We start from the raw sequence: 12,921 nt of genomic DNA, 5'->3' as shown, positions 1-12,921 counted from the left end.
AACTCGGTATTGAGCCAGCTGAGCTGGCAGTTATCCTCATTGCTGCCGTGACAGCTGACAAAGTCGCCGCCCGCAGCAAGGCAACCCAGACTGCAGGCAGCACCAGAACAACTGGGGGTCACTGGTCAGGGTCAGGACACGGCCACCATCCACCTAAAAGGGGGCCAGAAGCCAGCAGAGAAGGAGACCTGGACTGCACAGGACTTGCATGTCTTATAATGAGCTGCTGGACACCTTGCGCTGCCGAAGACACTGGCTGAGCAAGGAGAAATTGCGGCACCTGTGCTACGTCCTCATGAACCTGGCACCTCATGGGGGAGGAGGACACCCACTCCTGGTGGCTGTGAAAGTGGGGACTTGTGTGGCATCTCTCAGTCATCAGCCCACAAGTGCATCCGGGAGGTCACTGATGCCCGATCTCAAGCTAATCAGCTTCATGCCATTTTCTGGGCAAGATCCAGTTTGTGGCAGCAGAAGGGGATCAGGTGCAAAGCCCGTCTCTGGGGCCACAGACAATTTTCCAAGATGAGCGCGCTCTGCGCCAGGCGCAACATGGCCGGAAAATCACAGCCATCAAATTTTCACTCCTGGGCAATTATCTGCCATGAATGATGCAAAATGCAGGGAAAAAGGTACTGCCATACAGGTTTGCTGACACACAAAGAATCAGAGAACCCTACAGTGCAGAAGGAGGTCATTCGGCCCATAGAGTCTGCACCGACCACAATCCCACCCAGGCACTATCCCCATAGCCCCATGCATTTACAATGCTAGTCCCCCTGCACGAAAGGGCAACTTAGCATGGCCAATCCACCTAACCCACACATCTTTGGACAGTCGGAGGAAACCGGAACTCCCGGAGGAAACCCATGCAGACACGGGCAGAATGTGCAAACTCCACACAGACAGTGACCCGAACCAGGAATTGAACCCGGGTCCCTGGCGCTGTGAGGCAGCAGTGCTAACCACTGTGCCACTCTTAGAAGATTAGAAGGCAGGAGATTTAGAGCACATTGAGGTAACCCATCTGTAAACCAGATGGGGGAGACTCTCTGCTGGGTGTCTAATTATGCAAAATTAACCATATACACTTTTAAGGCACTTTTAGCGCAACGTTAAATCCATTAAGGTTACATTTCCATTTGTCCTCCAAATGGTTTGAATGGGTTGCTGGCTGTGTTAAATTTGTTTGGCAATGGCCTGGATTTTGTGCTAAACTGATGCCATTTGCTGCTGACCTTGAAGAAAGCTGCTCACAAAGATCCAGTGAGCTGCGCTGCAAGAATTCCTCATTTACTGCCATTGATTTAATTTTGGTGCCAGCTACAAGGATCTCTTGCATCCGGCAACAGTGATGTCATCAAGATGACTAAACAGCCAATGATATTAAAGAATTCCTACAGATAGCAAACCAGGAAGTTACATGTTTTATCACTCAATTTTTGTAACTGCACAGAGAGAAAAATATATATTGAAACATATACGTGGGATTAAGGCTATATAAGGCATATAATGAACAAAGTTTAATATTTTAAAACAATTATTAAGTATTAAAAATCATGAAATGGACACCAATCTGAAAATTTCATTTTTGTTCCCTCGAGACTGGGGAATGTTTCAATCCACGAGAGACGGTTGGTGATCCTTGGGTGACCATCCTTGTGGCCTTTTGTGGGTTTTTAAAAACATATAATGTATTGACTGAAAGTTCATAATATACTGGAACTGGATAGTACGTATCACATGATTTGAACAGCAACAATACTGGGTTTTCTGTACAGCATATTACAGTGATATATAAAACTCTAAATACTATTAGAAGTTATAGTTGAGATGGATTCCAAATGAGGCTCCTCACTGGTTTGTATGTACTGTCTACACAGTTCCTACAACTGCTTACTCAAAACTAACAGAGAGCCTCAAACACCCATCTGTAACTTATAATGACTACAGTAACTCACTATTAGCTCAATCCATCTTTTTAGAAATAAAGCATATTGTTGACAATTGAAAGGTTTGTGCATTTTTCTGATTTTCTAAATTTAATGATTCACAAATTGCAGTTATACAGCACTGTGAAGTCATATACTTTAACATCTAGTTGTACCTTTAAAGATGACTATCACCTTTCGCTTAGAGAAATTGGATAATTCTGCATTGTTTTCAAATGAAGTGGAAATTTCCAGCTGAGGGAATTTTTCCAAAACTGCTATTTTTTGAACCTGTGTACTGATTCATCTTGAAAGGTTGAAATATCTCATTTTCATCCTTAGCTACATGACAGTAATAAGAAGAAGAATCTTACACTACAAATTTAAAATGGGCATCATGTTTAAATCTCACCATGGTTTCCTCTCTCTGTAACTAACTCCAGTCTGACGACATTTTGAAAGGTCTACGTCCCTCTGATTCTGGCATCTTGTCTATCCCACATTCCTGTCACCCTGCAACTGGCAGCTAAACTTTTGTACTAGGCTTTTTCCACTGAATTAACGTTGCTATCATCTCCTTTCTCTTTCCATCTTTAAAAAATCTCCGCAATACCCACCTCTCTTACCAAACGTGTGATTAACCCTCCTAACATTTCCTTCTATCGTCTGCTTTTGTGTCATTACACTTCAGTTAGCACCTTGGGGCATTCTGCTCCATTGAAAGGTGCTATATAAATGAAAGTTTTGTTGTTGATCTGTAGAGTATAGAATGCCTTTGTGAGGATTACATCCCTCTCAGGATAAAGACAACTGATGTCTCACATTAGTTTAAATAAATTACACGTTTGAATGGTGATTAACAATAATATGACAACAAATAAAAGTTAACATTCTGTATTAATGATAAAAACTTACTTGGGGCAATGTTTGGACCAGCATATAACTTCTTAATGGAGTTTGCAGCATAGCCATCAAAGGAAAATGACATTCGGAAAGTATTGAAACATATATTTGGAATTGAAAAATTGTGGGCTTAGTAAAACTACGAGGCATGACTCCTATTGGACATTTTAGAGCTCAACAAAATATATTTTGCTTTTTCTGGAAGTTATGAAAAATATTTCCTACAATATAATAAAGCAATATTTTATAAAGCTCCCAAAGGTGGTGGTCACATCAACAAACAATGAATGGCTTGGATGGATAACTGAAAAAACTCTGAGTCAGTCCACTATGATATATATAAAACCAAACTGTGGAGGTTGCACAGTTCAGGCATTTAGCATTTATAAACCAGTCAGGCTACGAATGAAGAATGAAAAGAAACAGACCGGCCCAGTTACTCTGCTCCCAGGTCGGGGGTGCAGAGATGAGAGAATTCCCAGCACTGCAAACCCGATTTTTAGACTGTTAAATATGGCCAGCTGCAGTTGAGATTTTCATTCTGGTTGGGGGGATTAAGTATATAAGTTTATTTATTAATGTCATTAGTAGACTTACAATGAAGCTACTGTGAAAATCCCCTAGTCGCCACACTCTGGCGCCTGTTCGGGTACACTGAGGGAGAATTTAGCATGGCCAATGCACCTAACCAGCAAGTCTTTCAGACTGTGGGTGGAAACCGAAACACCCAGAGGGACACATGCAGATACAGGGAGAATGTGCAAACTCCGCACAGATAGTGACCTGAGCAGGAAATTGAACCCTGATCCCTGGCGCTATGAGGCAGCAGTGTTAACCACTGTGCCGCCGTTTTGGTGGCAGGGTGGCGGATGTCATTGTCCCTGCAATGTGCACAGAGGTGGGCTGGGCCTACGGCAAAATACGTTTTCCGGCCCTTACCCCCTCTGTGCCAAGTGACCTTAGAGAGCTCCAATGAGTTTTTGCACTGTTTATGCACATTCATGTTTTCTTTTAACAATCCCAAAGGATGCCTTACCTCGCCCATAGGGTGCTTTACTGTTATAGGGTGTTCGCCCAAAGGTAAGCCCAAAGAAGTCTCCATGGTCATATGTAGATTAATTAAGGCTTTATTGACTTGATATTTACAAATATACAGTAAATGGTACAAACTAAGAGCCATCTCTATGCTTTCTGGAATGCATGGCTCTGTCCAACACTGGACTGATTCTGGGTATAGGTCATGCGTTGTTTTACATCTGTGTGGGTAGTTACTATACTCAGTCCCATGTTAACCCTGTATGTGCAAAACCCTTATATTACAATTCCCCAAATCTTTAACCAATGCATTGTAAGCAATTATGGTTTAGCATATGGTTTACATTATTATTACTATCGGACATTTACATTGTCATTAAACATTATCACTACCCCACCTTTCCCTTGAATTCAAGGATTCAGGCAGTCTGATTGCCTTATAGTCCTTCCACATCTCATTTGCACCACTGTTAGAGGAGTGATGGGCTCTGTTGCTGCTGCCTCTTCCCGTACATTTGGAGGTTGTTCTACCATCTGCATATGTTTTCATCTTTTTGTTCCATTCTTTTGAGTTGAAGCACACTTGATCAAATCGGCTGTTGCGTTGGTTGGTGGTTACTGCTCTTACTCATTTCTTATGGGGTGGACAAACATTGTGCTCATCTGCTGGAATTTTTTTTCGCTTCCCCTGTTGTCATGTGGGTCATCTCAGTGACCTCTGTGGCAGAGCATGAGGTTTAGTGGGAAGCTCACCTCCGTGTTTCGCTATCGACAATGGACAGATGCTAATAGGTTCCAACATCATTTGTGGCTTTGGCATGCTGGGAGTTATAGTTTGGTGGTTACAGTGTTGACTGCTGTCGAAGCCAGAGGTTGAGGCTCATCGGATTGCTGGTCGGTCTCTCTTCACATCCTCCACTGGAGGCGTCGTGGTTACCTCCTGGGTGGTTGGCTGGTCTGGTCTGACCATTGATGATTTTCCGGCACTTGTAATGAGAATGGACAAACCTGATCCGCAAAGAATGAAGACAAGTTCAGAGCTGGAGCCCCAGTCATTTTTTGTTTAGGAATTTGCAATTCTGTATGATTAATGGCAGGGATTGTCTTGACATCTTTCACCAGTTTGAGGAAATCCAGGGCTACATGGGCATCACTGCCCCAGGGAGAGAAAGGCTGGTTATGGATGACATACACCAGCTCAAGCATTCATTAAAAGTTTAAATTCCCCCCTTCTGGGTTCTTTGACTCTGCAATCCATGGGTATTTAAACTGGACCGACACATGATCTCTGGAGTTCTCAACAGCACTGTGAAGTTTCTCCTTCCGCCTTCTGCTTCCAGCTCTGCTGTGAACTTCTCTCAGGCGATCTCCCTGTGTCTTAACTTCAGGTGCTTTCAGTTTGGTAATTCTCCGGGTTTTGAAGTTCTGCTCCAGCTTCTTGGAAGTTCTGTGTTTTTCACATTTGGTGAAAAATGTTGGAATTTGGGTGATTTGTGGCAGACCATCTGCATTATCTTTCACGTGGTCTTTTGGCCATTCCGTGCGCATTGAGGCTGCTTGCCCCTGGAGTGCTGCCTGCTCTCTGCTGCAAGGTAGCGGCAGGTTCCATCATGGTTGGCATTTGCCATTACCGCTCACGCTCTGTGGCAGCTTCCAACGCCTGGTTATGCTTGGCACCATTCATTAGATGCCCAGGTTGCCTTTGGCCCAATGAAAGCAATGTACCTTTGAAGATAGCGAGGGACCCAGAGGAGGCATGAGGCTGGGACCCAGAAATTATCTGGACATCAGTTGCCCAACCCAAATTGAAAGTCAAACATTTTCGGCTTGCTTGAAAAGCTTTCAAAGTTCAGTGTCATAGAGTCATAGAGGTTTACAGCAGGGAAACAGGCCCTTCGGCCCATCTTGTCCATGCTGCCCAGCTTTTACCACTGAGCAAGTCCCAATTGCCTGCATTTGGCCCATATTTCTCTATACCCATCTTACCCATGTAGCTGTCTAAATGCTTTTTAAAAGACAAAATTGTACCCGCCTCTACTACTGACTCTGGTAGCTTGTTCCAGACACTCACCACCCTCTGTGTGTGAAAAAATTGCCCCTCTGGATCCTTTTGTATCTCTCCCCTCTCATCTTAAACCTATGCCCTCTAGTTTTAGACTCCCCTACCTTTGGAAAAAGATGTTGACTATCTAACTTATCTGTGCCCCTCATTATTTTATAGACATGTTATGTGCTCAGTGTGCTTATGTATTTTTGGAAAAGAAGGAATTCAAACTGCTTTCAGGGGGCTTCAGCGCTTCTAACAAAAAACAGTGAAGGCACTGCTACTCCTCCTGATCCTATGAAAGGAAAAGTTAAAGAATATATTTGGTTGTTCCTCATGTCCTCCGGCAGTCCCTTCAAGAACCACTAATTTATGTTGCCTAGTGTCAGTAACACAGAATCCACCTGCTTTTGCCTCAAAAATGCAATCAGGATTCTATATTCAAAGCTTTAAGCTTTGACAAAGGGTCATCTAGACTCGAAACATCAGTTCTTTTCTCTCCTTACATGTGCTGCCAGACCTGCTGAGATTCTCCAGCATTTTCTCTTTTGGTTTCAGATTCCAGCATCTGCAGTAATTTGCTTTTATTAAAAGGCAATTTAGCATGGCCAATCCACCCAACCTGCACATCTTTGGACTGTGGGAGAAAACCCATGCAGACATGGGGAGGAAGTGCAAACTCCACACAGACAGTCACCCAAGGCCAGAATTGAACCTGGATCCCTGGCACTGTGAGGCAGCAGTGCTAACCACTGTGCTACCATGCTGCCCCAATACCTGAGCTCTAAGCATCATGTAGTTCTAATTCATTGCTGAATAGTTTAACTAAAGCAAGAGAGTGAAAGCTTCTGATATTTATTCCAAGCCAGAGGTGTCTCTGGATGCAGAAGTGCTAATCCAGTCAGATTTCAAGGTCTCAAAATCTGTCTCAGAGGTCTGACTCGAGCAATTATTGCACCTCGAGGACAGGCTCAACTGTCACAATAGGTAGGAGCTTTGCTAACATTACATCAGCTCCTCATCAGATTAATTAGCAGATCAAACAAGCTGGCCTGTTTCCTTGCAGACACACTCACATAAATTGCCTGAGGAATTTTGTCAGGGGACGAAGCATAAACAATCAACACAAATAAAAGCAGAATGCTCTTTTTGAACATCATGCAAAGCCAAGTATTGACTGTAATACACTCAAGCATTTGGGTCTTTATAATGTATTTTTATCAGGCACAGCAGAGGCTTATGCTTTTCATTTTAAGAATTGTATTGCTTAGGTTTCCCAATATAATCATTTAAAAGATAAAATATAGAGTAGCCAGTTTTCCTGGTTGGTTGAGACTAGTAGCCATTCATGCCATCAGCCAGCAGAAGACCAACCCACCATTAGGAGAATTGTAATTTTATGCCAGCGAGTTCCCGACTTTTTGACACCTGCTAGAGTCCCTGCTCCCGCCTGCCACTTAACCGGCCATGGCAGGATGGGAGAATTCCGTGCTTAGCCTCATACTTCAAGTAGCTCAGGCATAAGGCAGCCTCCTTCACTTCAAAATGGTGGACAGGAATATTGTGCAACCGCCCACTATACTGGATAAGGTCAAACAAAAAGTATTCTTTATCCAGGCAGGAATTAAGGGGAAACAAACTTTAATTTGCAAAGCACCTTTCACAGTCTCAGAATGTCACAAAAATTATTTGGGTGGCACATTGGCACAGTGGTTAGCACTGCTGCTTCACAGCGTCAGGGACTCAAGTTTGATTCCCACTTGGGTCACTGTCTATAAGAAGTCTGCATGTTCTCCCCATGTCTGTGTGATTTCCTCCAGATGCTCCAGTTTCCTCCCACAGTCCAAAAGCCGTTCTGGTTAGGTGCATTGGCCATGCTAAATTTTCTCTCAGTGTACCCGAACAGGTGACGGAGTGTGGCGACTAGGGAATTTTCACAGGAACTTCACTGCAGTGTTAATGTAAGCCTACTTGTGACTAATAAATAAACTTTACTCTAAAGTCTCGTCACTGGAAATATATCAAACAATTTGTATCTAGGAAGGCTGCACAAACAAATGCACTGATGACCTGATAGCCAGTTTTTAGGGAGTTGGTTAAAGGAGAACCACCCCTTTCCCAACCCGACCTTCACCAATTCTGCTATTTAGTCCTTATTAGATTTTTCACTTCCACCTGAGAGAGCAGATGGAGATTCAGTTTTATGCCTCATCCAAAAGATTGCAACTCTGACAGTGTAGCACTCCCTCCGCATTGCAAGAGGCGAGAGGCAACACCTGGCTATTTATACATGCGTATAGTGAGTGGGCTTAACACTAAGCAGTAGTCATGTGAACTCAGGAAAATTAACCACAAATATTGTTTGCTAAAAAAAGCTAAATTACTTCCCTGTATTGCACCACCCCAATCATTGCCACTGTCAACTCCCAATCCCAAATTCCGTGACCCTGCAGCACCAGGCCTTGTGATGAGTCTGCATTGCATCCTCTCCAAAGCCAATCTATTCTTCCCAAGGTGCAGCGGCAAAAGCTGAATGCAGCCACCCAGATGGTGTCTGACCAATGTTCTGTAGACATGAAGCATAACTTCCTTCCCTTTTGTAATGCAATGCACCCCCCCCCCCCCACTCCCCTGCCCCCTGCATCGCCCTCTCCCACCATGGGGACTGCAAGGAGGACGAGCAAACTGCCCACGGTACCATGGTGCAGGGAGCCGTTGAGGCAGAGGAAGTAAAGAGAAATGTAGTGGTAATTGGGGATAGTGCAGTTAAGGGCATAGACACTGTTCTTTGTGACCAGGATAGAGAATGCCGTAGGTTGTGTTGCCTGCCTGGTGCTCGGGTCCAAGATGTATCATCTGGGCTGCATAGGAACTTGGAGTGGGAGGGTAAGAATCCAGTTGTCGTGGTCCAGGTAGGTGCCAATGACATAGGCATAACAGGAACAAAGGATGCACAGAGGGAGTATGAAAAGCTAGGAACCAAATTAAAAAGCAGAACCAACAAGGTGGTAATATCTGGATTACTACCTGAGCCACAAGCGAATTGGCGCAGGGTCAATAAGATTAAGGAGACGAATGCGTGGCTCAAGGATTGGTGTGGGAGGAATGGGTTCGAATTCCTGGGACATTGGCACCAATATTGGGGCAGATGGGACCTGTTCGGGTGGGATGGTCTCCATCTGAATCGTGCTGGGACCAGAGTCCTGGCAAATCATATAACTTGGGTCATTGATAGGGCTTTAAACTATTAAATGGGGGGGAGGGTGCAGGGGATGGGGAATTACAAAATCGAAGGTAAAGGAGAGAGTACAAGTGCAGGTTAATGTTGAGGACATTCAACTAGTTAAAGGAGTAGAGGGCTCGGGAGATGTTAGTAGCGTTTCAACAAACCGGGTCCAGATAAAGGCTGGCATAAAGACACTTTGCCTGAATGCACGAAGCATTCGAAACAAAGTAAATGAGTTGATGGCACAAATCCATACAAATGAGTATGATCTAGTGGCCATCACAGAAATGTGGTTGCAGGGTGACCGGGACTGGGAACTGAATATCCAGGGGTATCAGACATTTAGGAAAGATAGACAGGTAGAAAAAGGAGGTGGGGTAGCTCTGTTAATAAAGGATAATATCAGGACGGTAGTGAGAGACGACATGGGCTCTAAGGAGCAAAACGTGGAATCGTTGTGGGTGGAGATAAGGAATAGTAGGGGGAAAAGGACACTGGTAGGCGTGGTCTATAGGCCCCCAAATAATAACTTAGAGGTGGGGAGGGCTATAAACAAGCAAATAATGGATGCGTACAAAAACGGAACGGCAATAATCATGGGGGATTTTAACTTGCATATTGATTGGTCGACTCAAATTGGACGTGGAGGACTTGAGGAAGAGTTCTTGGAATGCTGTCGGGATAGTTTCATTGAACAGTATGTTCAATGAACCTACGAGAGAGCGAGTTATCTTAGATCTGGTACTGTGTAATGAGACAGGTAGAATTAAGGATCTTCTTGTGAGGGATCCTCTTGGGTTGAGTGATCATAATATGGTTGAATTTCTGATACAGATGGAGGGTGAGAAAGTAGGGTCCCAAACCAGTGTCCTCTGCTTGAACAGAGGGGAGTACAATATGATAAGGGCAGAATTGGCTAATGTAGGCTGGGCGAGCAGACTGGTAGGTAGGACAGCTGAGGAACAGTGGAGGATTTTTAAGGAGATTTTTTTAAGTACTCAGCAAAAATATATTCCGGTGATAAAGAAGGACTGTAAGAAAAGGGATAACCAGACGTGGATAACGAAGGAAATAAAGGAGAGTATTAAAATAAAAACAGATGCGTACAGAGTGGCCAAAAATAGTGGAGAATTAGTGGATTGGGAAAGCTTAAAAAACAACAAAGAACGACTAAGAAAGTGATTAAGAAAGGAAAGATAGATTATGAAACTAAACTAGCTCAAAATATAAAAAATGATAGTAAAAGTTTTTACAAATATATAAAAAGGAATAGAGTGGTTAGAGTGAATGTTGGACCCTTGGAGGACGAGAGGGGGGATTTAATAGTGGAAAACGAGGAAATGGCTGAGACTTTAAATAAGTTCTTTGTGTCGGTCTTCACGGTGGAAGACACAAATAGTTTACCGAATATTAGAGATTGAGAGTTGGTGGGAGGTGAGGTCCTTAATACAATTACTGTTACTAAAGAGGTAGTGCTTGGTAGACTCATGGGACTGAAGGTAGACAAGTCCCCGGGCCCGGATGGAATGCATCCCAGGGTACTGAAAGAAATGGCTGAGGTAATAGCAGATGCGTTAGTAGTTATTTATCAAAATTCGCTGGACTCTGGGGTAGTGCCGGCTGATTGGAAAACAGCTACTGTTACGCCACTGTTTAAAAAAGGAAGTAGACAAAAGGCGGGTAACTACAGGCCGGTTAGCTTAATGTCCGTAGTTGGGAAGATGCTGGAGTCCATCATTAAAGAGGAAATAGCAGAGCACCTGGATAAGAATGGTTTGATCAAGCAGACGCAGCATGGATTCATGAAGGGAAAGTCGTGTTTGACGAATTTACTGGATTTTTATGAAGATGTGACTAGTGCGGTTGACAGAGGGGAACCGGTGGATGTGGTGTTTTTAGATTTCCAGAAGGCATTTGATAAGGTGCCTCACAAAAGGTTGCTGCAGAAGATTGGGGTACATGGATTGGGGGTAAGGCGTTGGCGTGGATTGGGGATTGGCTATCTAACAGGAAGCAGAGAGTTGGAATAAATGGGTGCCTTTCTGGTTGGCTGTTGGTGGCCAGTGGTGTGCCGCAGGGATCGGTGCTGGGGCCTCAACTGTTTACCATTTACATCGATGATCTGGAGGAGCGGACTGAGTGTAGGGTATCAAAGTTTGCTGATGACACGAAGATGAGTGGGAAAGCGAATTGCGTGGAGGACGCGGAAAGTCTGCAGAGAGATTTGGATGGACTGAGCGAGTGGGCGAGGATCTGGCAGATGGAATATAACGTTGGCAAATGTGAGGTTATCCACTTTGGAAGAAATAATAGTAAATTGGAATATTATTTAAATGGAGAAAAATTACATCATGCTACTGTGCAGAGGGACCTGGGGGTCCTTGTGCACGAATCGCAAAAACTCAGTCTGCAGGTGCAGTAGGTGATCAAGAAGGCGAATGGAATGTTGGCCTTTATCGCGAGGGGGATAGAATATAAAAGCAGGGAGGTCTTGCTGCAACTGTTCAAGGCACTGGTGAGGCCGCAACTGGAATACTGTGTGCAGTTTTGGTCCCCTTATTTGCGAAAGGATATATTGGCCTTGGAGGGAGTGCAGAGAAGGTTCACCAGGTTGATACCGGAGATGAGGGGTGTGGCTTATGAGGAGAGATTGAACAGATTGGGTCTGTACTCATTGGAGTTTAGAAGGCTGAGGAGTGATCTTATAGAGACATATAAGATAACGAAGGGGCTGGATAGGGTAGAGGTAGAGCGATTCTTTCCACTTAGAAGGGAAACCAGAACTAGAGGGCACAGCCTCAAAATAAGTGGGGGCCGGTTCAGAACAGAGTTGAGGGGGAACTTCTTCTCTCAGAGGGTAGTGAATCTCTGGAATTCTCTGCCCATTGAAGTGGTGGAGGCTACATAGAACATAGAACATAGAACATTACAGCGCAGAACAGGCCCTTCGGCCCACGATGTTGCACCGACCAGTTAAAAAAAAAACTGTGACCCTCCAACCTAAACCAATTTCTTTTCGTCCATGAACCTATCTACGGATCTCTTAAACGCCCCCAAACTAGGCGCATTTACTACTGATGCTGGCAGGGCATTCCAATCCCTCACCACCCTCTGGGTAAAGAACCTACCCCTGACATCGGTTCTATAACTACCCCCCCTCAATTTAAAGCCATGCCCCCTCGTGCTGGATTTCTCCATCAGAGGAAAAAGGCTATCACTATCCACCCTATCTAAACCTCTAATCATCTTATATGTTTCAATAAGATCCCCTCTTAGCCGCCGCCTTTCCAGCGAAAACAATCCCAAATCCCTCAGCCTCTCCTCATAGGATCTCCCCTCCATACCAGGCAACATCCTGGTAAACCTCCTCTGCACCCTCTCCAAAGCCTCCACATCCTTCCTGTAATGTGGGGACCAGAACTGCACACAGTACTCCAAGTGCGGCCGCACCAGAGTTGTGTACAGTTGCAACATAACGCTACGACTCCTAAATTCAATCCCCCTACCAATAAACGCCAAGACACCATATGCCTTCTTAACAACCTTATCTACTTGATTCCCAACTTTCAGGGATCTATGCACACATACACCTAGATCCCTCTGCTCCTCCACACTATTCAAAGTCCTCCCGTTAGCCCTATACTCAACACATCTGTTATTCCTACCAAAGTGAATTACCTCACACTTCTCCGCATTAAACTCCATCCGCCACCTCTCGGCCCAACTTTGCAACCTGTCTAAGTCTTCCTGCAAACTACGACACCCTTCCTCACTGTCTACCA

The sequence above is a fragment of the Mustelus asterias genome, chromosome 1 (genome assembly GCF_964213995.1).
Source record: "Mustelus asterias chromosome 1, sMusAst1.hap1.1, whole genome shotgun sequence".
Taxonomy (NCBI): domain Eukaryota; kingdom Metazoa; phylum Chordata; class Chondrichthyes; order Carcharhiniformes; family Triakidae; genus Mustelus; species Mustelus asterias.
The sequence above is the reverse complement of the archived record's forward strand: the minus strand, read 5'-3'. Positions refer to the sequence as shown.